General features: G+C 45.0%; 1 protein-coding gene and 1 pseudogene across 5 annotated transcripts in view; both read right to left on the bottom strand.

The window, feature by feature from the left end:
- Positions 1–27,389, bottom strand: part of SFMBT2 (Scm like with four mbt domains 2) — a 220,901-nt gene that overhangs the window by 154,830 nt on the left and 38,682 nt on the right. The window lies entirely within an intron of this gene.
- Positions 13,411–13,547, bottom strand: LOC123802346 (U2 spliceosomal RNA; annotated as a pseudogene).

Below are 27,389 nucleotides of genomic sequence, written 5' to 3'. Positions count from 1 at the left end.
CCGGAAGGTAGAATGTGATGGTCAAAGCTTGTATCTACTTAGAATGAATCAACTGGGGTTTAACAGAAGATAGTATCAAACGGAAAGTTGTTGGCACTCTTTTCTAGGGGATACCCTGAAAGGATAACTGTATTCATCCGTATTCTCACATGCAGAACTGTCCCTAAAGCAACAGCACAAACACGCACGGATTCTTGTGTGCTGCACACTCCCCAAATATCACCAAGGACATTGTAGCCAGTGAAGACGGCTTCCTAGGAGTGAAAGACTCTTGTTAAGGTTCCAGACAAAACAACTACAATCTTCCCTCAATTTACTGGGTGGTCACATGTCTGAGAACTTCAGACTCTTCCAGAACTGTACAAAGCAGACAGAAACAACTTGGGAGTTGGAATCACGGTCCAGGCTCCGCGAATTACGTACAGGTGTTTCCCCTTCACGGTCCAGCAGGACATTCCAAGGTCCGTGGTACGGACTGCTCCGTGCGCTGCAGGACATTTGGGGTCTTTAGCTCCTTCCCATCAGTAACTGCCCTAATTCCCCAGGGTTCCCAAGCTACAACAGAGCACTGCTGGCAATCAGTGATCTCTCTTGTTCCGTAACTTCAGATCTGAATTCTTCTCTGAAACCATCGTAGGCAGCTACAGAACACTGCTGACATCCCATGTAAGTATTAGTAGTCATACAAATACCACTGATAACCCTTCACGTTGTCTCGAAGTAAATCTTTCTTCAAATCACACAAGACTCCCAAGTTTACATTTGAATTTTCTAACCAGTACACGCTAATTTAATTGGCTTCAATTCTGAATTACGCAGTTAAATCTCTACCCAGTCACTGAAAAACAAAAATTTCAAATATCTGGCTCTTTGTAATTATGCTTCCTGATTCCAAAGCAATTTCTTTTTCTCTTCCAAATTTGCTCTTTAAACCCAATCAAACTCCATTTTTTATGAGTGTGGAGGTGAGAGGTGAGGGCATTTCAATCTTTCTGTGCATTTCTTTGGGTAATATCTCAGGAGGTCAACATTTAAAAAAAAAAAGACAAGCATGGGGGTGTCACCGTGCCTTGGTGACTACCAGGAAGAGAACTGCCTCCTTGCTGGCACCTTCACACCTGGGAGTTTTGCCAAACAATGCTCTTCTTCACCTCTCTCATTTGGGTGACCAGCTGCCAGAGAGAAACTAAGTTTTCATTGCAAGGAGGTGTTCTCATGCCTCTCTTGCATCAACAAAAGTTACAAGAATTTTTTTATCATATGGCCAAATTGACCTTTGCTGGGTATACAGTTCTAGGAGTCTTAACACATGAAAAAATCCACATTACCACCACCACAATCAGGATACAGGGCAGTTCCATCATTCCCCCCAAAACTCCTTTCCTTTATCCCTTTATAGTTACACCTTCCCTCTGCCCCAACCCTCTGGCATACAAGGATGTTCTCCATCACTGTAGGCTTACCTTTTAAAGAATGTCATATAAATGGAATCAAACAGTGCATACCCTTGAGACTAGTATTTTTCACCAAGCCTAATGCCTTTGACACTGTTCCAAGTGGCTATATGTATCAATCAGGAGTCCACTCCATTTATTGCTGAACAATATTCCACCACACGGACGTACCAGCTTGTTTATTCATTCACTTCCTGAAAAACATCCGGGTTGTTTCCTGTTTGGACAACTACGAACGGAGCTGCCATAAACATTTATACACAGATGTTATGTGAACGTAAGTTTTCATTTCTGCAGGATAGATACCTAAGAAGTATGACTGCTGGGTCATTATGGTAAACATATGTTTAAATTTTTTTTTTAACTGCCAAACTTTCCAGAATGGCTTTCCCATTTTACATTCTCACCAACAACGTACAAGAGTTCCAGTTGCTCCACACCCCTGCCAACACTTGGTACTATCAGTGATTTTTGTCATTTTAGAATTCCAGTAGGAGTACTGCAGTATCTTGGTGCAGTTTTCATTTGCATTTCTCTAACGACTAATGACAGTGCATATATTTGCGTGTGTTTGTCTGCCATCCCTGTGTCTCTGTGGTGAAATGTCTTTTTAAGCCTTTTGCCCATTTTCTAATTGGGTTATTTGTTTTCTCCATGTTGAATTTTGAGAGTCCTTTTGGTCCTGAACACAAATCCTTTGCCAGGTATGTGATTTGCAAATATTTTCTCCAGGTAGCTATTTGTCTTTGTATTCTTTCAACAGTGTTGTTCACACAGAAATTTGGTTGTGTTTTTGTTTGTTTGTTTTTGTTTTTGTTTTTGTTTTGAGGAGTAGAGAGGGACAGAAGGAGAGGGAGAGAGAGAATCTGAAGCAGGCTCCACACCCAGTGTGGAGCCCAACTCAGGGCTCGATATCACAACCATGAGATCATGACCTGAGCCAAAATCAAGAGCCAGATGCTCAACTGACTGAGCCACCCAAGTACCCCCACACAGCAGAAGTTTTTAAAGTTCATGAAATCAGATTTACCAATATGTTTTCTGGTCTCACCTCTACAAATGCTTTGTCTAACCTCAGATCATGAAGATTTTGTCCCATGTTTTGTTCTAGAAGTTTCATAGTTTTACATCTTACATTTAGACCTATAATATGTATTGAGTTATTTTTATGTGATTTTTGTGTGTGGTTTACATCCACTTTCAAGGCTTCGCATATGGCTGTCCTGTTGTTTCAAGGCCTACTGCATATGACTGTCCTCCTCTGAACAAAACAATTTCCTCTTTGGTAAAGTAAATGCTGAAATCCTAAGGGTCCCAGACAGAACTCACTTCCAGAGGTCATCTTTCTTTCATGCCTATATGACGAAAGGTTCTCTTTGTACAAAAACATTTGTATCTTTAAAAAAATATTTGTTTGTAAGAATGAGGTGACTGCAAAGAGTTCAATGTGCAGCCCTCAAACCTCCTACCATTTCTGCTCAACAGGAGACCAAGGCAACTTTCCGTGATGGTCTGAACCCAGGATTTACCTCTCCTTGTTGATTTATAACCAATCAAGCAATTTCCTTCCAAGTTTATAAGGGCAGATCATGCCTTTTGATGACTTTTGCAGTATCTCTACCATCATGCACATTTTCAATGAAAGACCCAACAGCCATGAGCCTTGGGAACCCTGATAGCTGGCCTCATCTCCCTCTTCTCTCCCAAACTCGGCCTTCCTGGGAAAGCACAAAGAGCCTGCAGGCATCTAACACTCACTGGCTACTACAGGAATACGTGGCTCTTTTCCTCAGAAGGTTCAAAACTCTCTGTGGATCCACATGGAACATGGCGAGGTAATGAAGTCCCGGAAATGACCTCCCACATTGGTGCTGACACAGCAGCCTTCCACAGGCCAGCAAACACACCGGCTGAGGCTGAAATGACCATGGACGGACATGAAGGCCATCAAGTTGTGTTTCCACCTGAGTCCATAAACAGAAAGAAGAATCTCTGCTCAGATTCCAAGCATCCTGGTTACACAGTGCTTCCCATGAACTGCTCTGGGCACTGGCGGGTCCAGTGCTTAGAGCCACAAGCGACCACACAGAACAGGCGGAGAGAAAACTGGAGAGCACGTGTGATGAGTCCCCCGGAGTGCAAGCTTGAGAAGTGCCGGGGGGAGGAAGTACTGTAGAAACGCCGCGTAACAAACAAGCCCAGCACTGAGCGGCCTCAAACACCAGCCACTGGAGCTCACGGATTCTGCAAGAATTCCAACAGGCACAGAGGGCTGGCCTGCCTCTGCTCCACATATACTAGGGCCTCGGCTGGGAGATCCCAAGGCTGAGGGTAACCCCGGGCTGGTGTCCTCACAGCATGGAGGGCATCAGTCCGTGGTGGCTCAGGCTCCCAAGGGCTCGTGTTCCAGCCAATACGGTGGTAGCTGCATGACGTTTTGTGGCTGGGCCTCAGAGGAGAAGACCAGATCTCACCCTCAACAGGAGACATGTCCAAAAAATAAGGAGTTCTATTTAAAACCACCATAGCTGCCAAACCCACAGTGGTCTGAGAAGCCCCTGAAGACGTGCCTCTCAGGGTTTCTGGGAAGGAAGGAAGATTCCCTACAATCAGTAGGACCATCCTCAGCATCTAGAAATCTCTTCTTTTTCTACCCAAAGAATGGCTGGTGATGGCTTTTTAATGCAGGGAGCTCTCTCTATTATCTCTCTTACAACTGTGTAGCAGCCTATTTCTCAAGATTCTGCTCCCAAACACCCTGAAAGATAAATCAATACTTCTGGCTAACTTAACAACAGCTCTCACCATTTTCAAAAGTAACTAGTCCAGCTAGTTCCAAGGCTGCTGTTGCAAGACTCCCATCAAGTCGGTGGTGTAGGCCTATTCTCTCTCCAGCTCTCCCCAGAATTAATTTGAATCACATCACCTGACTTGTTATGATCAAACGTAATTAATCTCTTTCGTCCCATATGGAGGACACATGTCAGCTGACTACATCAGTACCCAGTGGCCTCACGGACAGACATCGCACAGCCTTTGATCTGTTCCTTAGGCAGCCGCGGCGAGCATCCCCCCCCCCAGGAGGTGCGACAGCTAGAAGCAGCACTTAGTAATTGATAATCACCGTAATTACCTAATCAAGAAAAACCATCAAACCAGGCCATCCTAGCCAAAGCATCTCTATCGCTCACTCTCCCTTCCTCCTCCCTCCCCTCCTCTCCCCCCATCCCTTCCTCCCTGTCTCTGTCTGTCTGTCTCATTTCACATACAGCACGCTCTCTCCCTAGTCAGATGTTAATTGAGTTTTTGCTCTTCCACAAAACCAATCTCTGATTGAAAAAACTCTTTGTTGCGGCAGGAAGCACAGGAAAAGACACTTCTGATGCCTTTTTCCTCTCTCTGATTCATTCTGTTGAAAATGCAGGGTGAGTGTCAGGAGTTTGACATCATTTTCAAGCCCAGTTCCATCCAACTCGGGTGCAGCCAGCCCTGGAGAGAGCAAAGCATCCGTCCCTGCTCGCCACACCCTGGCACTGCACAAGGGGAGGGTTTTTTGGTTTCGTTTTTTCTTAAAAACCACGTCAATTGATATTCTGCTATGACTTCTTTTGTACATCATACACAAGTACCCCAGCCTATCAGATCTTCCTTATCCATCACGTTACTATATGGAAATAAGAATTATATTGTGAGCCATGTTTAATAAATCTCCCACATGCTAAGATTTTCTCTCCCCCTTCCATCACTCCACAGCACGTATAATTAGCCAGGACACACCGTCTCACCAGGAGCCTGTAAATTTTTTTTCAAAACAAAAAGAATTCTCACTGTGTATTTGGACAAGAAAACCAGCTCAAAACTGACCGTTACAATAATCTTGAGTAACAACCTTTAAATGTACATATCCCACTTTGCTCCTGAATCCAATAGTCTTAGCCTATACACGCAGAATATCATCTTCTCGGGAGGGAATGGGCAACGGGGGTGAGTTCCCACAGGGAAAGCTTTTCCAGGATAGCACTTGTTTCTCACATCCACCCTCTTCTAGCCCATCCGTTTTGGGGGTATCTGTCTAAAACATCATGCATCTATTCCTGCCACCAACCCTGAGAGCTCACGTCTAGCCTGATGCTCCCACTTCACAGATGAAGTGACCAAGACCCCGAGAAGCACGGCTTCCACACCACCTCTGACCGCCATGCATTCTTGAGCCAAAAGAACACAGAATAGTTACAGCTCCTCTGGAATCTACACGTTTATACTTTATTCTGTTTCAAGTTTTTCCAACGAATGTACTCGCCTAAGGTAAGGAAGATAGCTAAGAAGTCTACATCCCAGTGAGGGAGAAGGATGCTACTACAGATATTCTTAGTGAGACCACAACAGTGTTAACTTCACTGGGTGACAGCTGCAAAACATAATTCCTGGGTACCCATGAAGTTGTTTCCAGAAGAGATTAGCATTTGACTGGTGAAGTGTGGGTGGGCAGGTGTCATCCCATCCACTTCGGGCCTGAGCAGAACAAAAACACAGAGGAAGGGCGAATCTGCTCTCTGCATGAGCCGGAACCATCCTCCTGCCCTCAGACGTTGCTGCTCCTGCTTCTTGGACCTTCAGACACAGACTCAGGACTTACCCCACAGCCCCCAGTTCCCAGGCCTTTGGACTGGGGCTGACTCACACCACCGGCTCCCCTGGTCTCCAGCCTCCACACGTGGGTCATCGGACTCCTCGGCCTCCATAACCCTATGAGCCAATTCCTAAAATAAATCTGCTTTTATAGCTATCTACATCCATCCCGTTGGTTCTGTTCTCCAGAGAACCCCAGAGTTTACCCAATGGCATGACAAGATAAAAGGAGTGTAAAACAGCGCTAATCCACATTAATGGCGAATAGCACTACCACTGGTGCTTGCTCTTTAACAATGTACTTTAACCGCGGAAGAAAGGTGTGGAGAAAGTGAGGAATCCTCCAGTAAGTTCGCTTTTTCCATTAAACTAACGTATATTCATTTGTCCTCATAAAAGACAAAAATGTTCGATAAACTTTAACAACTTTCACTTCCCACCGCTTATAAAATGCTTTTATGAAAAGCCCAACCGAAAACAAGTCTAGTGGGCCATTCACTTTTATTGCCCTCAGAAAAAAAAAGAAGTGTTTCATTAAAACACGGGTATTCCTGTGAAGGCGCGTCACACGAATGCAGAGACGCACAAAGGGAGAACCGAGAACTGCAGGGTCACCGCTCCCAGCTCCACGTCCTGTGTCTGTCCCTGGGAAGCCTCCATAAAGCTGTGAGCCTAAGAGAAGTCACTTCCTCCGGCCACACTTTAGCTCCCTCTCCGCTTGCGATCGGGAAAAATGGAAGACGGACACGAACAAAAAAATATGGAGAGAACAATTCAAATATCTTTCCAGCCCAAACACTGCATCAAATAAAGCTCACGGGGCCTCCTGTCATGCCTGGCACACACGGCGCCCACCTAGTCGGTACCTGTGAGCTGGAGAGAACTCTGGAGGGTTTCCGACGCGCGGCTGTCCTGAGCTCCCTAGGGTCAAGGTGTCCTCAGAGCCTTGTTGTAGAACATTCCGAACACATCTGCCGAGGGCGACACTGGCAGACTGGATGCTGCATGAGTATCACATACAGTCCCTGCCGCTTCTAGAAACTTCTCCACAGTCACGAACGGTCCCTTTGGTGCAGTAGGAGATAAAGATATGCCCTCTCCCCCACCCCGCCACAGACCTTCCCTCCTCCTTTCCCTCCTGTCTTATTTCTTATTTTTTCTCTCTTTTGTTTTAACCTCATCTTTCGTTAAGACTGACAACATAAAGCGCTGACATTACGGAAACACGCAAAGGAGAGAAAAATGGAAGAAGTTGTGGAACAAGTAAGGAGGGAAAGAAAGCATTTACCTGAAGGACGCTGTATGCTTCACAGCTTATTTGGGAAATCCCTCATATTTGGGAAAACCTCATTGCGGAGTGGTCCCGACAAAGGGGGCGGGAGAAACTCTCCGTGTGTCCTACCACCACGTTGTCCTCGGAGCCCGAGGGCATATGGTTTACTTCCAGCAACAACACCTTTAACTGCTGACGATGGGACCAAATAATCAAATAATGTTGTATAAGGAGAAAAAAGTCAAGTGCATCCGTGGCGGCCCAGAGGCTCACTGTCACAGCCACCTGCCCAGATAACCAGGATGGAGACTCCCTCTGGGCCTCACTCCCACCCTTTACAAAGACAGAACCAAACCACGGCCAGAGATCGGACCCTCGGACCCACCCCAGGGCGCGCTATGTGCTGCCTCCCGTTTTCACGGTAGCTGGAGTTTTTCATTAGCTCCCTCTCATACCTAAAAAGACCATACTTCTGTTTGGAATGACTTCCCTCTCTTGATTGTACCAAAGTGGAATCAGAGAATCACACAGAAGTGCTGTTAAAATCCCACACGCAGCACGTTCCCAATCACGTGCGGACCATAAAATCACGCAGCTAATGAGAAGCATGACCTGTACAGATAGCGGCTTGAAGTTAAAGCCTTGTTCTGTCCGTAGCAGAATGAAAGGATTTTCCACGGCTCTTCATAAATACAGTGATACTGTTCAGCTTAGCCTAAAAAGTACTGTCCTGTTTCTTTACCATTTCCCGTCAACTGAGATCCTAAGGCTTGTGCTTCTGGGCTGACCTGAGGAATCCGGTTTCATTTGCTGCCTGCCCCACTGAGCTCTGCACATCACACACAAGTGCCGGTAATGCAAGAAGCAAAATCTAGAACCTGCCACCAAGGAATTTACCAGCAGAAGTAAGTAGACAGGGAGCACCTGGCTCAGTCAGCGAAGCATCTGCCTTCGGCTCAGGTCATGGCCCCAGAGTCCTGGGATCGAGTCCGACATCAGGGTCCCTGCTCAGCAGGGCGCCTCTCCCTCTGCCTGCCACTCCCCCTGCTTGTGCGCTCTCTCTGTCAAATAAATAAATAAAATCTTAAAAAAAAAAAAAAACAAAGGAAATGAGCAGACAGATAAAAACTTAGAATAGTGCAGAAGGGTTGCCATAAGCTATGGTGGTTGTGGGGTTGGGGGTAGGGGGAGAAGGGAGTGAGGGTTTAATGGGGACAGAGTTCCAGTCTGGGAAGATGAGAAAGTTCTGGATGGTGGTGATGGTTGCACAGCAATGTGAATGAACTTGATGCCACCAAACTGTACACTTAGAAAGGATCAAAATGGTAGATTTTATGTACATGTTACAATTTAAAAAAAAACAGAAAAATAAAAACATGACCCAATGTCTTGCAATCCAATTATATTACGTTGCCTTAGGAGGCATGAAATAAAAACATAGCTTGGGGCTCCTGAGTGGCTCGGTCAGTTAAACGTCCGACTCTTGGTTTCAGCTCAGGCTGTGATCTCAGGGTCCTGAGATCGAGACCTGAGTCAGCCTCCACGCTCGACTGCAATCTCTGCTTGAGATTCTCTCTCCCTCTGCCCCTCCCGCTCGCTCGTGCTCCCCCTCCCTCTCTCTGTCTCAAATAAATAAATAAATCTTAAAAAAAAAAAAACCCAACCCGTGGCTCAGTGGCAAAACACGTGGAACAGCTTTACGTGCTGCCCCCACCTGCCACACACTTCTGGATGAAGCGTGCTCTCCTGGGTGTTACAGAGAATCGGCAGCCCACCACAACTAAAACTTCATAGAAACATCTCCTCTTTCTCCAAAAAGGAACAGCCTTAAAAGCATGCTCAGGAACACAGAGATATATATAAACTGCACAGAACATTTCACATTAGCTTAGAAAGGGAATCCATGCACTCTGGTGTGTAGGACGTGTGGTATCCTGCAAATGAGCTCAATTTTGGTCCAAATCAGAAATAACTCATTTAGCATCTTAAGCAAAAGATACCACATTCTTCGTACTAGAAAGTAACAAAGGATTAACCCTGAAAGCGCCTGGCCGGTGATTCTGTGCTACAACCCTCTAACGTGATTGTTTTAGTTACTATATCTGTACTCAAAACATTTGTGGCCATCGTGCCTTATGGCACGACGCATAGCCGGGGCTTTTCCAGAGCCCCTCCATCACTACAAAGAAAACACCTCAAAGGGAAAACAAACACTTCCTTAACGAGTATGCACCTACTGGTGTGAAATATCAGGCAAACGTATATGAAAACTGAAGTACTTAATTCAACCCAACTTAATTCACTCAGTCCCGACAGTTTTAAAAATCCTAAATCATTTGCAAATGAAATATTGCCTTGAAATAATAAAAGTGTAAAATACGTTCACGGAGTCATTAAATTAGCCTATTTTCCCACATAATTATGTTTTACTTTTCCCCTCGCTAATGTCTTTACACTAGAATTAGCTAAAATTCTGTTCGAATACGATAGCGATTCCTGGCTCGTGACAAGAGTTTTACAAATAGGAAAAGCCCAGAGCTGAACGCAAGCATGACCAGCCTGGCCGGGGGAAGCCTCGTCAACGCTCGGGGCCCAGAAAGGCAAAGCTGTGTACCCACCACGCTTCAAAGCTACTTCGGGAGAATGTCAAATTTTATCTTACCTGTGTTTTACGGCAAATTAAAATGGTGGGGCCGTTAGGCAGGAAAGTGAGGGATAGCTGGAAATCGGATGGAAAGAACTATCAGGAGAGTGATGATAAGTGAAAGAAGGGAGTTGGGAGAAGGAGACACCAACTGAGAAATGCAATCATTCACGCGAAGTCTCAATGAAGAGACCCCTGAATTAGGGAATAGGAGGGTCTCTGAGGCCTGAAACTGCACTGTTACAACAGGGGAGAGAAGACGGAGCCTCGGGTTGGACGGGGTGAGGAGGACATGGAGACAGAGACTATCAGAGAAGAAAAATTCCAGGAATCAAGACAGACCGCACACTGTTAGCGCCAACTGTTTGCAATACCGATTTCAAGAGTACTTTCTCCATCCAGGTTGATTAACCCAGTGAAAAAGGGAAGAGTCCATTTCTTTTCCGCTGATAATATGCACCATGACAACACGTGTGATGAAGAAATATGCACTGATTTAGAGATGTAACTTCTCTATGTTTCACGAACATACAGCTTATTGGAAAGCCTGTAAATATGCCAAATGACACAACCCTCAAGCGTCCTTTAGTGTGGGTCCCTGTGATGAGGCCCAAGGATAGAAAACGCAGACTGTCTGCCTTCAGGAGAAAAGGTTTCTTTGCCAGGCCATCTTTTATTCTGTTTTAAGGTCCAGGCTCCAGGGCCATCAGAGCCCCAGCACCCCCTCCAGGTTGACTGGGTCCCAGCATCCCCTCAGGATAGGACCGGAGATGGTGACTCCAGACTTTCACACTGAGGATCCCAATTATTACAGTTTTAGTTCACTTCAAGTTCTATCTTGTAGTCCTTTCTAGAATACAAATCCTTGCCAGCCTGGACCCCCACACCACGGCGAGTCAGGGGTGGAGAAGTTGGCGACTTCGGGCATTAATTCTTTTTGTCTTCGTAAACCTACCTGGTCCACAGCTCGCTGTCTCATTAAAATGGATTTACTATGTGTTCACTGTGCAGGCACCAAGGCCTCCGAAGGGAACCTCAGAAACAAAGAGCCAACTGGTACTAATCTAAAGGGGACTCCCATACAGACCAGTTTATGACAAGAAAACCATGAAAATCATGTGCTCAGATCACATTAGCCTACGGCCCGCATGATATGAGCACGCACGTCAATGTACATGCCTGAGCAAACTTCACTTGCATACTGAGTGGAATGGGGAGATCAGAATACTTACCCTTCTAGAATGTTCTAAAGGGAGTGAGACTCTACAAGACTAAGTTATCGATCAAAAAAAACATATAAGTGTATATATCTAACTTCAAATTTAAGAAAAAGTAATCACCACTGTCCTTCCTTTGTTTTTTTTTTTTTTAAAGATTTTATTTATTTATTCGACAGAGATAGAGACAGCAAGCGAGAGAGGGAACACAGCAGGGGGAGCGGGAGAGGAAGAAGCAGGCTCACAGCGGAGGAGCCTGATGTGGGGCTTGATCCCATAACGCCGGGATCACGCCCTGAGCCGAAGGCAGATGCTTAACCGCTGTGCCACCCAGGCGCCCCTGTCCTTCCTTTGTTTTATCCAAAACCATCATGAAACGATTGCTTAAAAGACCCAAGACATAAACTACTCTGACACAAATTAAAATAAAAGCAATATTGCTAATAATAAAGTATCCTCGGGAAAGTTATATTAGCCTTTCTTGGGGAAAAGGAGGAGAGACACATGTCAGTAGGGGGGAAAAAAACCCAAACATGGTGCCAGGAACCTTCCTATACAAAAAAACCATCTAAGAAGAATGAGCTTATAATTCTGACTTAGGAACATACCATTAAGGCCATCGGGGGTTTCAGGTGAAGGGGCAGAAAATGTGACTCTAACTCCACAAGTCCTCCAAGCTCCTGGCAGGGTTGTCATAGTCTCTTAAAGAGACTTCAGTAAGATTGAAGGAGAAAATGCTCACTCTTAATATTATTTTCTCACCCACTAACCCTAATATCATCCACCAATTCACAATTATTCATACGCTTCTGATAAAGAGCCATGGCGGGTTTTAATGTGACCGAATCAGTCAAGGGCTCTTGGTGTAACCCGTGCTCTGTGCACATGCACGGATCTGCCCCCATATGAGAAGAGGGGAAACATTCTGTCATCTTACCCACCTCGGGCTCGAGTCTCAGGCATTTTTGCCTTTATGGGTCGGGAACATGAGATCAGCGTGTGGATGTGACATTTTGAAAGAAAAGAGGGCACAAAGCAAGTTTTTCTTTGGCTGTTCCATCTGTAACCCATAGTTAATTTTTTATGAGCTCTGGCACATGGGTAAGATGATAGAAGAAGGTTGGGAAGGTCTCTCAGGCAATCAGCAGCAAAAGGGGACCCACAGGGAAAGAGAAGGAAGACAGGAGAGGGCTGGACAGGGAGGCAGAGCCAGGAGGTCTCCAGAAACAAAATTGCCCAGCGAGAGCCAGAGAGTGGAGAATCCCACACTTCCCTGTCCTTGAAGACTGGACCAATTTACAAAAGCTGATTTACTGATTCCAGAGCTTGCGGGTTCAAAAGACCTTTCTAAAAGTCACTGAGTCCCTTCAGGACCACTCTAAATAGACTGAAATGAGAAAATCAAAGCTTAATGTGAAGTAATTACTCCAAAAATCTTCTCGACATCCTTTATTCTGTGGCCAAGTCTACAACCCCCAAATGATGGGCATCAACAAGGACCCTGTCATCAACCCCAAAGACATGGAGGTCTGAGCCTGCCCTCTCTGCAAGTCCATCAGACATACCAGCCAAATGTGGTGCTCAGTCTTTGCCTAAAGGGCACTCATAGTCTCTCGGTTCTTACAAGGAATCACACGTAACAACTGGGATGTAATCCGATCGGGGTGAAGGCTTCATCGACACACCATTCTACTTCTAGTACCGAGAAATGGCATTATTAAAACCACTGCCGCTACTGAAATCGGAATGAATCACCACTACCCCGCTGAGCACCAAATTCTTACCATGTTCAAGGCAAGAAAAAAGGCATCAAACACCTGAACTCTGTCGTCTTCACATCTCAAATTCCCTCATTCTTACTTCAACGCGAAGGCCCAAAACGGCCTGATTTTGAGCCTCACATTTGACTGTACACATCACAGAACACACACCCTGTAATCTTCGCTTTTCTCTCTTTGTGCAAAGTAATCGAATCAAAATATTGTTATCGACAGTCTGTATATAATCTGGTTTTGGAGGGGGTTGGGTTTTTTTGTTTTTGTTTTTTTTTGGTCTTTCGAGACACGTGCAGGATCTTCCTGTCTTGGTACATTCTTGAAATGGTACAATGCTATGTCTGGGGGGAGACGGGGAGGGGAGCTTCTTTTATCCCATGTATTCATCTTAAATAGTTAAAAACACTTAGCTTGGGAGTGAGGGTATTTTGTAGGATGTAACAAGACACTACCGATTTTTAAAACAAGCCCTTCAGAACTGTTTGTGTCTTGAAAATATTAAACCGATAGGAACAGATTCTACCCTTGATCTTAGCCAAAAGGCCGAGACTCGATGTCTCTTGAAAATACTGTACCCATATTAATTGATAACTCAAGCTTAAAAAAACAGAATCTGAAAATGAAAAAACTCAATCTAGGCCCAATAGGATATACTTAAGCACACAGAAATGCAGAAGCAGTAAATGATTTTCTGTTCTGCCCCAAACTGGGCTACACCTTAAAAGCACAGTGACCAGTGTTGCTGATGTCCCCCAACTATGAGAAAGGCAATCATATCATGGGCCATTAATCTCTTTAAAAGGGGAAAAGTACATATATTAAATCAAAAGCGAATGCTACAAGCTAGAAATTTAAGGTACTTTATCACCTACAGAAAATGCATTTTAACTCCCAAACGAAAAAAAAAAATAGTTTGGTTTGGTTTTACATTTCAAGCACTTTTACATTTTCCTCGAGATGTTTGGAGAGATGAAACGGTTACCCTAAAAAAAATGTTTGTTAGCGAAATGAGTTGTAGCAAACACTGCTAACTGTCCCTGGGGACCATTTCTCCCCTTATTTCTCTTAGTAAAAGAAGCTTCTGCACCCTGCAAGTTTCAGCTACCAAGTTGGGCCCCACAACCGCAGACTGTGCATTTCTCACCCTCCTTTGCAACGAGGGATGGCCAGGTGCTGAATTCTGGCCCATGGAAGGTGAGCAGCTGGCCCTGAACTCTCTCTTTCCCTCTTCTTGCTGGGAATGGGAAGGAGAATCAAGCTTCCACCATCCAATGGTACAGAGCCAACTGGAGAGAACCCAGTGCCTCAAGGAGCCAAGGGAACAGAGGTCCCCCATCCTAAGCCACTCACCCCTGGCCTGTTGCCAGAAAGGGTAATAAACTTCTGAATGACTGTGAGCCACACTATTTGGGGGGTCTTTCTGTAACAGAAGTTTACGCTGTACCCTAATACATAAACCATGTGATCAGGGACTTCAGATGAGCTATAAGGTAAAAATCCCTAGAGAAGAAAATTTTTGAAAAAGAAAAATGGAAAGAGGGTCTAGGAAAAAAGAAGAAAGGGTACATGAAAATGAGAAAAAAAGGTCAATAATAACCAAATCCCTGTGCTTCTAAAAACCGCCTCAAAACCTTTATAATAAAGTTGACCCTTGAACAACGTGGGGGCCAAGGGGACGATGGCAGTTGATGGCGCTGACCCTCTGTGCAGTCAAAATCCACATATAACTTCTGACTCCCCCAGACTTAACTACTAACAGCCTACCGTTGACCAGAAGCCTTACCGACAACATAAACTGTCGTTTAACACATCCTTCGTGTATATATGTTACATGCATTATACACTGTGTTCCTAAAGTCATTAAGAAAACCATACGGAAGAGAAACTACATTAACAGTACTGAACGGTATTTACTGAAAAAAATCCGTGTCTAAGTGGACCCTCCCAGTACAAACCCATCAAGTTCAAGGGTCAACCGCACTTTAGCATGCTGTATTCACATGTAGGCAGAGTCAACCTATATTCCTCTAAATGTAAAATAAAACATGCTGTTGACAGAAGAAAGATGAGTTAAATTGGGAAGCTACGTAGGCATGCATTTCAAAAAAAATTTAAATTTAATCCAATATACTGTCCTTAAATATTTGTTAAAGAGCTCCTGCCAGCTATGTTAATAGAATGTTTAATTGACATTTATCTGCCAGCTGGCTATTTATGTGAACATCCTCCTCGCAGAAATGCTTTGCAGAAATCTACCCTGGCAGGGCACATAAATACATACCCTTCACTGAAAGAACCATTAACAGGACTTATAAATCTAAAACTCCATGTACATTAGGGATCTCAAATTAATTTTGATGGGCTAACAAATTACACAGTAGACATACAGATGAAGAATGTAAGAAAATGTTGCTTTATTCATTTCAAAAAACAAATCTGTGATTAAGTATTACTCCAAATAACACTAAACAAGGCATATAAATCATCCCTTAATCTCTAAAGGGCCATAAAACATGTAACCAGAAAGTAGGTTTTAAATAAATTTTATTTTCTTTGGAGATTTTCAAAGAGTTTTATTTTGATTACGTTGGAGTGTGGTGGGAAGTTGGTGTGGGTTGGCCAATTATTTTGCTTTATGACAGTCTCAGAAGATATTCATCATATAATTTTCTAAGAAATAAGCTGATCAGATACTAATGACTTGACGTAACTGTCTAGTGTGAAAAAAATCATTAAAGATGATTTTAATGGCGATAACTCCTTTCTATAATCCACGATGGGCTTTTGGGGGCTATTAGTCACCATTGTGTAGAGATGTCAAACGGGCTTTTTTAAAAATGTGCATTGTTTAATCAACAATGCTTAACAGCTCTGTCAATTGGTAGGAGAGAACCAGAAAAATAATAATTACAAAAACCCTCAAAATCATATTTCTCTTCAATTCTGCAGCACTTCCCTCTGATTAAATCTCTTCAGAAATAGGTAATTTCCAGTAGCTGAACTTCTGTGAATTCTTCCTACGTACCCTCAGAACATTTTACAAGCAAAAGAGTTGAGCCTTGTTTGGGGTACTCCTTCCATCCTCAAAGCTGTTGTATATAACTAGATTGGTGCTCATCTTTGACAGTTTTTAAGAAATGCTTGACATAAATTCTTTTCACAGGAAAGACAGCGTGAACACCCCACGGGCTGTTCTGGCCTGCACGCGAGCCCTTGGGTACATCGCGTTCGCATGCAGGGGGCGGGACGCTGAACCTGGTGATCGCGGCAGCGTCCAGACCTCGGGGTCTTTAAGTGGGTGACGTGAAAATCACCATGATGAAGACCAGACACCACGGAGGAGACAGTGAAGTAGGGAAGAAGGCCCCGGACAGCCATGCAAAGACACGGAGGAAACATAAGTGCCGGTCATTGAATGAAGAAGCCAACTGAAAAGGCCACCCTACGGCTCCATCTACCTGACGTTCAGGAAAAGGTAAGACCGTGGTGACAGTGAATAGAACAGTGGTTGCCAGGGGCTGGGGGGGGCCTGGGGAGGAATGAGCAGGTGCAACAAGGAGGCTTTTCGGGGCAGTAAAACCAGTTCACGTGGTACTACACATGAGAGCAACCTTTGTCATTAGCGAGCTGTCCAAGCCCACAGAACGTACACCACCAGGAATGAACCTTAGCGCCAACTCTGGACTTTGGGTGATGATGTAAGTTCATCCGTTTTCACAAATAGTGGGGAGATGCTCATGATGGGGGAGGCTGTCCCTGTGCTGGGGCAGGGAGTGTGTAGGAACTCTCTGTACTTTCCCCACAATTTTGCTGTAAACCTAAAACCTGCTCTATTTTTTTTAAAGCACCAGACCCTCAAGTTCCCCAGTGCAGGGCACTCATGAGCCGCTCCCCACCTCTCTGATCCTCAGTGTTCCCCCTGACTCTGACATCTCAAGAATCCAGAATATGTAGGACCCTCCCTATCCATTTTAAATCCCCTCCTTGAAACTGGAACAGCAAAGAGAATCGTAGGCCACTTCCCTAACCTCAGAGAGATGGATGTGAAAATAACCTACACAGAATGACACTCCGCCACTAAAAGCTGTAGCCACTCCGTTTCTGAATGTCTGATGAAGTGTCGGCACCATCCCCAGAGTCCAATCCCCACAGCCAGCCCCAGGTGCACTTCCAGGACCGCCGCCCAGGACCCAGACCAGACAGAACCAGCGGCAGGCTGGCACTGTGGGACACTGTCTGAATGCTTGCTGGTTTCAGGTCGGCCTCCCTTATGCCCCTTTGCTGTCCCTAGACGCTCAGGTGGAGCCGGTGGACTGCCACCCTGCTCACCATCAATCTAGGACTCGTGTGTTTCAAGGCTTAGCTGCTGTCAGAGCAGAAACCAGCCCGTTTCTAGGATGCCCCTCTGGGGAAACCCTTCTAAAAGAGGCAGGAAGGCTCAGAAGCCCTCTTATGGGTGCATCCTGGAAGGAAACAAGCCACTCAGCCCGGGGCCCCAAGAGCCGGGCCGTGACTCCTAGAACACACACACACAGCCCCATCCAAGCTCCCTTCACTCAAGTCATCCACTCGCGGCCTCGAAGCGTCACCCATGGTTCCATCCCACAGCTCCCTTCTCCTGCCTCAGTGGGTCTACCCTGTCCGTGGGGTCAGGCCAGCCCTGACCCTTCCTGGTTAAGTTTCCCAGTCCAGCTTCCAATCCCGTTGTAGGTTCTAGATTTGTTTTCCACAGGGCCCATGCTACTGATCGGGGTCTTGCTTCGCTCTGCCTGGACACATGACCTGGACTTCCCATCTGGATTCTCTGGAGCTGAACCATCACGGAGCTCGCCTCAACTCTGGACTCACCCAGCCACAGGGCAGGTCAGCCTGATTCTCCATCGGGACAGCTGCCCCTGCCCTGCGCCCCCTGCCCCCAAGGTTCCGTCTGAGCACCGTCCTGGGTCGTCGCTGGCTCACTGCCGACTCTGTCGGCTACCGACACAGCTCACCTCCCCACGTCTCAAAACACAAAATTCATTAGAATCGATTATCTGTGTACCAGGTCGACGCCCCAAGGCTGTGTTGTCTTAGGGCTTTACCGTGTTCCAGGGAGACCGAATAAGGGCTGTTTTAACAGTAGATGTGGCTCTGGGAGAGGAATTCTAAGGTACTTATAATCATGACACACTCGATTCCTAAAGCACCTTCCTGTCAAAGAGGAGCAGTTCTTTACGATCTTTAGCTCCCACACCGCATCCCTCTGTTACCACCTGCTTAACAGATACAAAATAAATGTAAAACTTTTTTGAGGACTGAGAGTCATATAAATCAAATATTCGGCTTCCCATATAATAGCTGACACCTCACTGTGTAATAACCCCATACTCTCCAGACCTACCGACAGGGCTCTTTGCTCCTGCAGTTAATGGCATCAGATTGCTCTTCCACTGATGCCCGCTTTCCCCAGATTTTCTTTCTCCTCCCTTGCAGTCGGGCTGCCGGTCATCATCTATCCTCAGCACGAGTGTGTATGACTAACAGCTCTCCTCCCTGCTTTGAACCACTGCTTCCAAGACGCACTAGGCTTCAACGCCGAGGAGCGGGACTGGTGTGTACGAATGCAGTAGGATTTCAAAGGCTCTTCGATAAATAATATGTACACAATGCTACCAATTAGGTTGTGTTGGTGGTTGCTGTTGTTTTTTTCAATTAGTGCAGAAGCTTTCTTCTGAACAAACACTGACCTTTAACTGTGTGCAAGGCTTTTAAAAAAATCAGAGGGTGTTAGGATTCCAACTACGAGACAGTGTGGAACAAGAAAACCATGGAGACAGTCAGCAGATCAGTGGTGGGCTGGGGAGGGGTGGGGAGGAGGGATGGACAGGGGAGCTCAGGGGATTTTTAGGGCAATGAAACGACTCTGTGTGATACTATAAAGATGGAAACATGTCATTATACACCTGTCCGAGCCCAGAGACTGTACACCAAAGAATATAAACTATGAACTTAGTGACGCTGGGGAGTCCTTGTAGGTTCACCGATTGTGACAAATGGACCACCTGGTGAGGGTACTGATGGTGGGGGAGGCTGTGCACGTGTGGGGGCAGGACGCATATGAGAAATCCCTGTACTTTCAATTCTACTGTGAACTTAAAACTGCTCTAAAAAGCAAAATCTTTAAAATTATCAACCAATAAAATCTAAAAGTGAAAAAAATACCATCCTTAGCCAGAGGATGAAGGAAGAAAAAAGACACTATCTCTAGATTTCCTCCTATAGTCTTAGCACAGCTCTGAGTTCATACAAATCCCAATGAATACGTGAAACAATCCTAGAAGGCAGCTATCAGTACCCTCCACGGGAATACTGAAGGTCACAAAATCTAGAAATGAGGGACCCTGTCCAAGGGTCACACGTTTAATTAGGATCCAAAATACATATTTCTTCTGATCACAAAATGTTCACAAGGCCTCACGTTTATTATCAAATGGTGAGATCGTGTATCCATAAAGAATTTTCACACAAAGCAAAAATAACTTTGAACAGAGGTATGACCAAAATTCCCCGGGATGGTGGGGGAAAAGCAATTCCTCATCAGCATGCTGGGCCCCAAGCAGCCGGGTGGGGGCTCCCAGCTCCGCGAGCTGTCTCTGCACCTAGAAGCTCCAAGAGCTTCCTCATGGGACACCTTCCTCTGTGCCGCCTAGGAAGGAGGACCCTTAGAGCCTCTTGCACTACCGGCCAGCCACCCTTTAAAAATGTTTAGCATAAGAAAGATAAATGTTGAAAATGCAAAACAAAACAAACCGAAAAAGTGCTGTCTCAGAGAAGTTCCCACCGAGACAAGAAGAAAGATCCTACCCAAGTTTCCAGAGATGAGAATTTCAAATTACCTTCCAAAGCGTCTTAGCAAGACGAGAGTGAGAGCTATAAGAATGAATAGCCAAAGCAGAAAATACAAAAAAATAAATACACACACTAGCAGCTGTCATGTAAAACATCCATTTCCAGGGGGCACCTGGGTGGCTCAGTCGGTTGAGTGCCCGCCTCTTCGTTTCAGCTCAGGTCATGATCTCATGGGTCGTGAGATCGAGCCCCGCACCCCAGCTCCATGCTCAACAGAGTCTGCTTGATGATTCTCTCCCTCTGCCCTTCCTCCCACTCACGCTTGCTCATGCTCTCCTCTCTCTCTATCTCAAATAAATAATATGTTTTTAAAAATCCATTTCCTATAGCAAGCCCATCATCTGAGCACATGCCATTGGCCAAAAGTTGCCTATATTACAAATGAGCTTCATGTAAAATACTTAATAATAACCATAACATATATTCCCACCAAAAAAGCCACTGGGCACATAGTAGAACCTCAATAAATCATCCTTGGTAGACTGATATAAAACTGTTTCCATTCCCACAGCAATAGTACTAAACAGCTGCCCGCAGCCTGAGTGGGCTCCTCCCCCTCAACCCAAGGTCCCCTCTCCACCAGCTCCAGTGTTCCCCTCAGCAGAGAACCCTGGAGGAAGACTTGCAGGGAATCCATAACTTGAACATAAATTCTGTAAAAGCCCAGCCATGAGAAATCCTTTCAAAGCCCTTTTTTCAGGGCTAAACACCCAAATTACAATTCTCAGATGGGCATGGAAGGACATTCAGAATATGGACACCTTCCAGATTATAAAGGCCAAATATCTCCCCAGGAGAACAGGAGGGACTAATCCGCTTTTCAGAATGGGCTTTTATCTGATACAGACATCGAATGTTATTGCTCATATTCCCCCTCTAAATAATTCTGAAAAGCTACACTCCCTAGTCATGTATTTTCGACTGGGCATTCTAAAATCTTTCATTCATTTAAATGGTTGCAAAGGATGTCATTTCCTATGACTGCACATATGACATTTTGAATAAAACTGCCATACCGCTCCCAAACCTGCATCCGATAGAATGATCTGACCCCCTCCACCATGCATTTTTTTAAATATTAATTTTTTATTATGTTATGTTAGTCACCATACAGTACATCCTTAGTTTTTGGTATAGTGTTCCATGATTCATTGTTTGCGTATAACACCCAGTGCTCCATGCAATACATGCCCTCCTTATACCCATCAATGCACCTTAAACCATCTCTGTGCTGCTCCTTTTCCTCCTGAGGTCAGACCCATCCCACATCCCTCTGACTCCTACTTCACATACTATCTTTTCATTCGCAATACTCTTACTGCTCATCCTATCTGACTTCTCTGCAACAACAAAGAAATGTAATATATAATTTAAAACTTTTTTAAATTCCTCCAACCATAAACTAAAAAAAATGTCTTTAGGCTCAGAGTATTAAAATTCTTTTTGGTCCCTATCAAAACTTAAGTAACATCACAAAGTTTGACAATTAAGCATAACACGATGTCTCGAGTAAAGGCGGCCTCACTTAAAACACTGATATTTTGTGTGCGGTGACATTCTTCTCTAAAGTAAAAGGTAGACTGGTTGAGGCAGCAGGAAAAAGACACCCACTGGGGTTGTCCCAGGCAGATGGGTTTCCGGAGACAAACAGAATGTGAGGGTCTGGAAACTGAGTCCTGAAATGCAAGCCAGGCCAGGAGGTCCAGGTCACGGGGACCATGAGAGACCCGGTATGGAAGCCTTGATTCAGGACCCCCTGACTGGACAGAGCCCAGCAAGAGCACAAATGAGGGCCCACCTGCCACACGTGGAAATATTCTGAAGTTATTAATCAAGCGAACAGGCTGTAAGGTAAAGTATGTCCCATCCTCCTATGCTGACAAATATATCTTCATCATACCAGAATCCGAAAGTATGTAAAAAGCTATGGTTTATATACAACTGCAAGTTGGCAAAATGCCGAAGATTAATAAATTTAATTATGATTGTGTGTCTGGCTGTTGATGGGCCAGCAATGTTTGGATGAGTAATAAACTAGAGACTTCCATAATTCATAAATCATTACATATTTACTCCATAAAAATTATTTTCCTTGTCCTTTTTTCAGAAAAAGCATTAACCATCTAGTTAAAAAAAAACCTCAAGAATTTTCACATAATTAGTATTCTATTCACAGAAATCATCTAAGGGATTAAAAATATATATAATTATGTCCAGTCTATAGAATTTTAATATTTCCAATCAAAACAATGTAAATCAAAATGCAAAAAACAAAATTTCAAGTTATCTCATTATGTGTCTTCAAAAAAGCTACTTTCCCTGTAAATATTCCACATCATCTACTGAAATTAATAGGAAAATGACAAATTATGATTAGTGAATATTAAAATTGTATCTAAAATATTTACAATTCAATATTTATCTAGTTTTTTTGTAAATTTAACCTTTTTTAAATGTGTTTGCAAAAAGTAAAACTATCCACAGTTCTAGCATTCAATATCCTTCAGTTGTCAATGTTAAAAATCAATGTCATGCCTCACGTAGGCTGTCTACAGAAAAATACACATGTGTGAGATGAGCATGAATTTATGTCGTAAAATATTTTAATTTCATAAGCAAAATTAAATTTTGTGTAATATTGTCCAATATTCCTCGGCCAATGTATAAAAGTGTCACGAATTCTGCACCAATTACTAAGTGCCTCTGGAACCACACCATGGGACACCAAGAAAAGCAACAACAGAAAAAGGAGGACACTCAGCACTACTGAAGAGGGAAACTTCATTAGCAAAAAGTCTTCGGTCTGTGCTGCCCACAAGGTTTATCTTTAGTATTATGTAGCATTATTAACACAGGCACTACTTTTTCTTTAGGGCAATGCCACAACCACAAAATCCACGGCCTCAGACACAGGTTTTCTCTCTAAGGGCATAAAAGATATGCAGAATCATTCCCCTTGTGCCCAACCAGTGTTCGTCACAGAGAGAACGCTTAGAATTAGGAGTGTCTCTGTGCCCACACAGAGTGCAAGATTCCCCGGGTGGCTAAATGGTTCCGTGTTCTTTAATAAACGTAGTTGTTTTGTACAGGTGACTCGCGGAGTTTCTAGAATGCAGAGCCCAGGCCAGATGTCCCTCTCGTCCTGGTGTAAGTGTGCTATAAACATCAAAGACACCCTGCTATGCTACCTCGATGTACATGGCTGGCCCTTCTCAGAGCGGAGGACAGGCTATAACATTAAGATGCCAGCCCTGAAAGAAGCTAAAGCCATGATCAAGTCACATTACCCACTTTGTAACCATGCTGTATCCAGAAGGATATCTGCATTAGCCGCATGGCTTTTAAGAAAGCCCAGTGGGCAGGTACTCTCAGAAACATCTCAGCACACAGATGTGGAAGTGACACTCACCATGGCGGGGGGGGGGGCGGTCCTGTCAACCTCTTAGATAAATGCGGAGGGCATGGTTCTGGAACAGAGTGCATGACTCTGGAATGAAGGCATGGCCCCAGAACAGAGGTCACGGTCCTGGAACAGAGGCATGGCCTTGGAATGAAAGCATGGCCATGGCACACAGGGTATGGTCGTGTACCAAAGGCATGGCCCTGGAACTGAGGTCATGGTCCTGGAACTGAGGCATGGTTGTAGAACAGAGACATGGCTCTGGAATGGAGGCATGACTCTGGAATGGAGGCATGCTTGGAATGGAGGCATAGTTCTAGAATAGAAACATGGCTCTAGAATGGAGGCATGGCCTTGGATGGAGGGCATAGTCCTAGAACAGAGGGATAGCTCTGGAATGGAGGCAATACTCTGGAATGGAGGCATGGCCCTGGAACAGAGACATGACCCTGGCAACCTGAGGCTTAACTGGGGTGGGGGGAACTTAACAAGAAGCAGTAGGAAGACAGAGTCTTACTCAGGAGCCCAGGGTGTGGAAACAGGTGGGAGAAGCTCACCACTGCAAATAGGCTAGAGGACAGTCAGAGGCATGATGGAGGGGGACAGATGGCACTAGGGATCCTGGCTCTGGGCGGGAAAACACAGGTGGGTCAGGCTGGGAACAGCCAGAGGTCTGAGGAGGGCATGCTGCCCTATGGGAGCCCCATCTGCTCCAAGGTGCCTGGAGGCTTCTTAGAGGCGCTGCACCAGGGTCACGGTGCGATTAAAGGGTCGCCGGGGCAGACACTGGGGTGGCACGGGAGACCGGCACTATCTGGGCCCCATCTGGAGTCGTCAAGGGCCAGGACCCTCAAAAGGAGAGAGGAGGACAGAGAAGACAGGCCCTGGCGGGGAGATAAAGGACCATCGTGGCCAACAAGAGGTCACGGGGACCCACAGAACTAACCCACGTCCCCTACGGAATCAGGAGCCTGACCTACAGTAGATGCTGGCGGATTAAGCAGCAGGAGAAAGTAAATTCATTTACGACAAACACCAAAAGGGAAAAATCTTACGGTGCCGCTTTGTGCTTACAGTTTTCATGGAGTGCAGAAACACCCAAATAGCATCTGATACAATTTACATAACTTTACATAATCTCATGATTATCACTTGGCAAGGAAGCTCCAGACCCAATCTCTTCCATTTATTTGCCTCCAAAAATGACAAGATGGAAAACATTCTGGACAAGGAGCGTTCAACCCTCTTCTTAAAAACCACGAGAAGCCAATTCTACAACTTTTCTTGGTAATATGTTTCCAATATTTCAAGTCTAAAGATTCAAAAGTCTTACTGACACAACTTAATCAATAAACAAATATTTACTGACCTCCTGCTATTTTCGAAGCATTGATTTCAGAAGCGAGTGGGGGCTGGGGGAGAGGAATCACCCTTACCTTACAATCTACTTCAAGCTGTCGGACCTGGGGACAGTTGATTTACTCTTGCCAAGCCACATGTTTCAAAAGTAAAATACTACTACCAGCCAGGTGACACGGGTCTTCTTAGGAGAGGGTTAGATTCAGTTAGTTGGTACACACCCGACACACAATAAAAATAGTGTGTGGGTGAAACTGTTTTTAATTGAACAGCCATGATGCCAACAGGACAGAATTCATGACTGACTCATTCACGGGGCAAGACCCCGGTTAGGGGGACATGTGGTATATAGTGAGTTTCCTAAAACAAGTACAAATACCAAGCAGGGATTAGAGGAGAAGACACTAACGTGTTACTCAAAAACAAATAGTTGTTCACCACTACCTATCCAAGGTTTTTGATTTATAGGAGGACCACGTAGTCTGCCTTATTATTATTTTTTTTTTTTTGGTCTTTGTTTTGTTTTCCCTTCCATAGGCTAAAAACAAAACCGAACAAAAAAACCACACACAGTTTCACAGGCATCTATTCACGGAGCCTATTTACTTCAGAGCCCTTTTATAAATCTCACTCACTGCTCTTCGAATTCTTATATTCAGAACATTTCTGAGCGGAAGGAAAACTCAGCAGTCACCGGGTCCAGCATGGTGTGTTCCAAGACGGGGCCTTGGAACCTGAGGTCACATGCTCAGAGAAAGGGGGCTGTCCTGGTCGATGCCTGACACTCAGGGTGCATGTCAGCCCAGACGCCTCCAGGACCCAAGCAAGCAAGAAGCACGCAGGGGAGAGAGGACCCAACGAGCAAGCCAATGGCCACCTGAGCAGGCAGGGGCTCCACGACACTTAGGATCGCCGATGAAACAATGGGACTATGTAAGTCCCAGCAGGGTAGCTAAAATGTCATTTAAATAATAAACTGAGTAATAAATACAACATGATCAAATTCAACCTCTCAGTGTCCACAGCTAAACAACCGGAAGGTCTGCTGTCCCACGACTTGCCAGTCCTGTGCACCACCTGCCACAGCTCTTATCATCAACTATGGTAAAAACAAAATTCCCCAAAACAGTCCTAGGACTAGGCTTCAGAACCTGGCAGCATCTACCCGCATAACATAAGGCCGTGTTCACACTTGCTTCTAATACTTCATGAATAAACATCCCTTTATTCAAATAAGTTATATATTAACTAACTCCCGGTAATTTTGATTCAACTTTGGATGGTAAATAGAGTCATTCTGGCAAGACTGCGGAGTTTGCAATTCAAATTACAGAAATTTTAATAATGGGGAAAATAAAAATTAGTGGCATGATTCCTAAGGCACTGTAATTCCAATTCTTCTTACTGCAACCGTCGAAAGCACACATAAATATTTCTCCATCTAGAAGCCGAGGGGTTTATCTGGACAGGCATCATCACACTTACTTACCTGCGATCTCACAGGAGCACCCTTTTAGGGACTCAGTTAGGCACCTGTGAGAACTCCAAACTCCCCGACCGCAGACCCTGAGAGGTCGCCGTGCCACTTCTCAATAAGTAACAGTGAAACAGTCACCGGATTAAATGATTTTCTTACAGTATCACCATAAACAATAATTATTTGGCAGTTGCCCTTTGCAAGCTTTGCATGTGCTTATGAATAAATCAAGCCTTATTGATCGACTAAGCCCACACGTTTTACCTTCAGCTCCCCTAATAAGAACTATAATCCCCCACTGCACTTACTGATGCTTTAATGTAGTATGTCTCTTAGTACTTTTAACATGAAAGATGAGTGCCGATTAGCTCACGAGCAGGAACGCTGCTCTTTGGACGGCCAGCTGGCCACTCCACCCGGTCTCTCTGAACCTGTCCTTAGTAACGGAGGTCTCGCCTGCTGATCAAACAGGTGGAGCTACCACCAGGCTGTTTCTTTCCTTGTAACCTTGAGCATAAGAATGACGGCTCACGTTAAGTCAAACATTAAATTCATTGCAAACAGCAAGGCAAGAAAATGTGGTTACATGGTTGGTAAAACTATCATCTCAAATCACAAAATGACTGTCTTAGTGCAGAGACTTCAGAAGATCTAAGACTACTTGGGACAATCCCAAAATGTCCCTGAGGTCTTGAGGGCTACAACCCCCGTCCGAGCAGGAAGGGTGGTCCTCTCCTTCCTCCCTCTGGTGGTCAAGACCACTCCACACCCTCAGCCCCTTGCTCGACCTGCCCACCTGTACTCCGAAGCTGTCCTGCGCTCACTGTGCCCACGGGTGACTCTCACTGCGGGAAGGATTACTCCCAGTTCTCTGGGCTCCGACAGGGAACCAGAGTCCATGACTCTTGAAATTCTTTATCGAGTGAAATTCTATCCATCACAGGTGACGATGGACCCCAGGCACTCCCAATAATTTCCCAGCCTCGTGTGTCCCCCGATCCATGGAAACTTGATCACCCCAACAGTAACACGGAAACTTCTGTGCTTTGTACAGACTTCCTGGGCTGGACTTCCACAGATCCTAGTTCCGAAACAAACCCCACGCCTCATATACATAGTGAGAAAGCTAGCACCCCTTGTCCTCCTTTCCTTGGCAAGGACCACAGACCCAGGCATGTCAGACTAGAAAGCTCTTTGGACATTAGACAGTCTCATTTCAAAGATGAGACAATTGTGAGGAAACTCACCTAGCTCACCAGATTAATGGCAGAGG

Source organism: Ursus americanus, chromosome 31, assembly GCF_024610735.1.
Source record: "Ursus americanus isolate L20-20 chromosome 31, mUrsAme1.1.p, whole genome shotgun sequence".
In the NCBI taxonomy this organism is placed as follows: Eukaryota; Metazoa; Chordata; class Mammalia; order Carnivora; family Ursidae; genus Ursus; species Ursus americanus.
The sequence above is the reverse complement of the archived record's forward strand: the minus strand, read 5'-3'. Positions and strand labels throughout refer to the sequence as shown.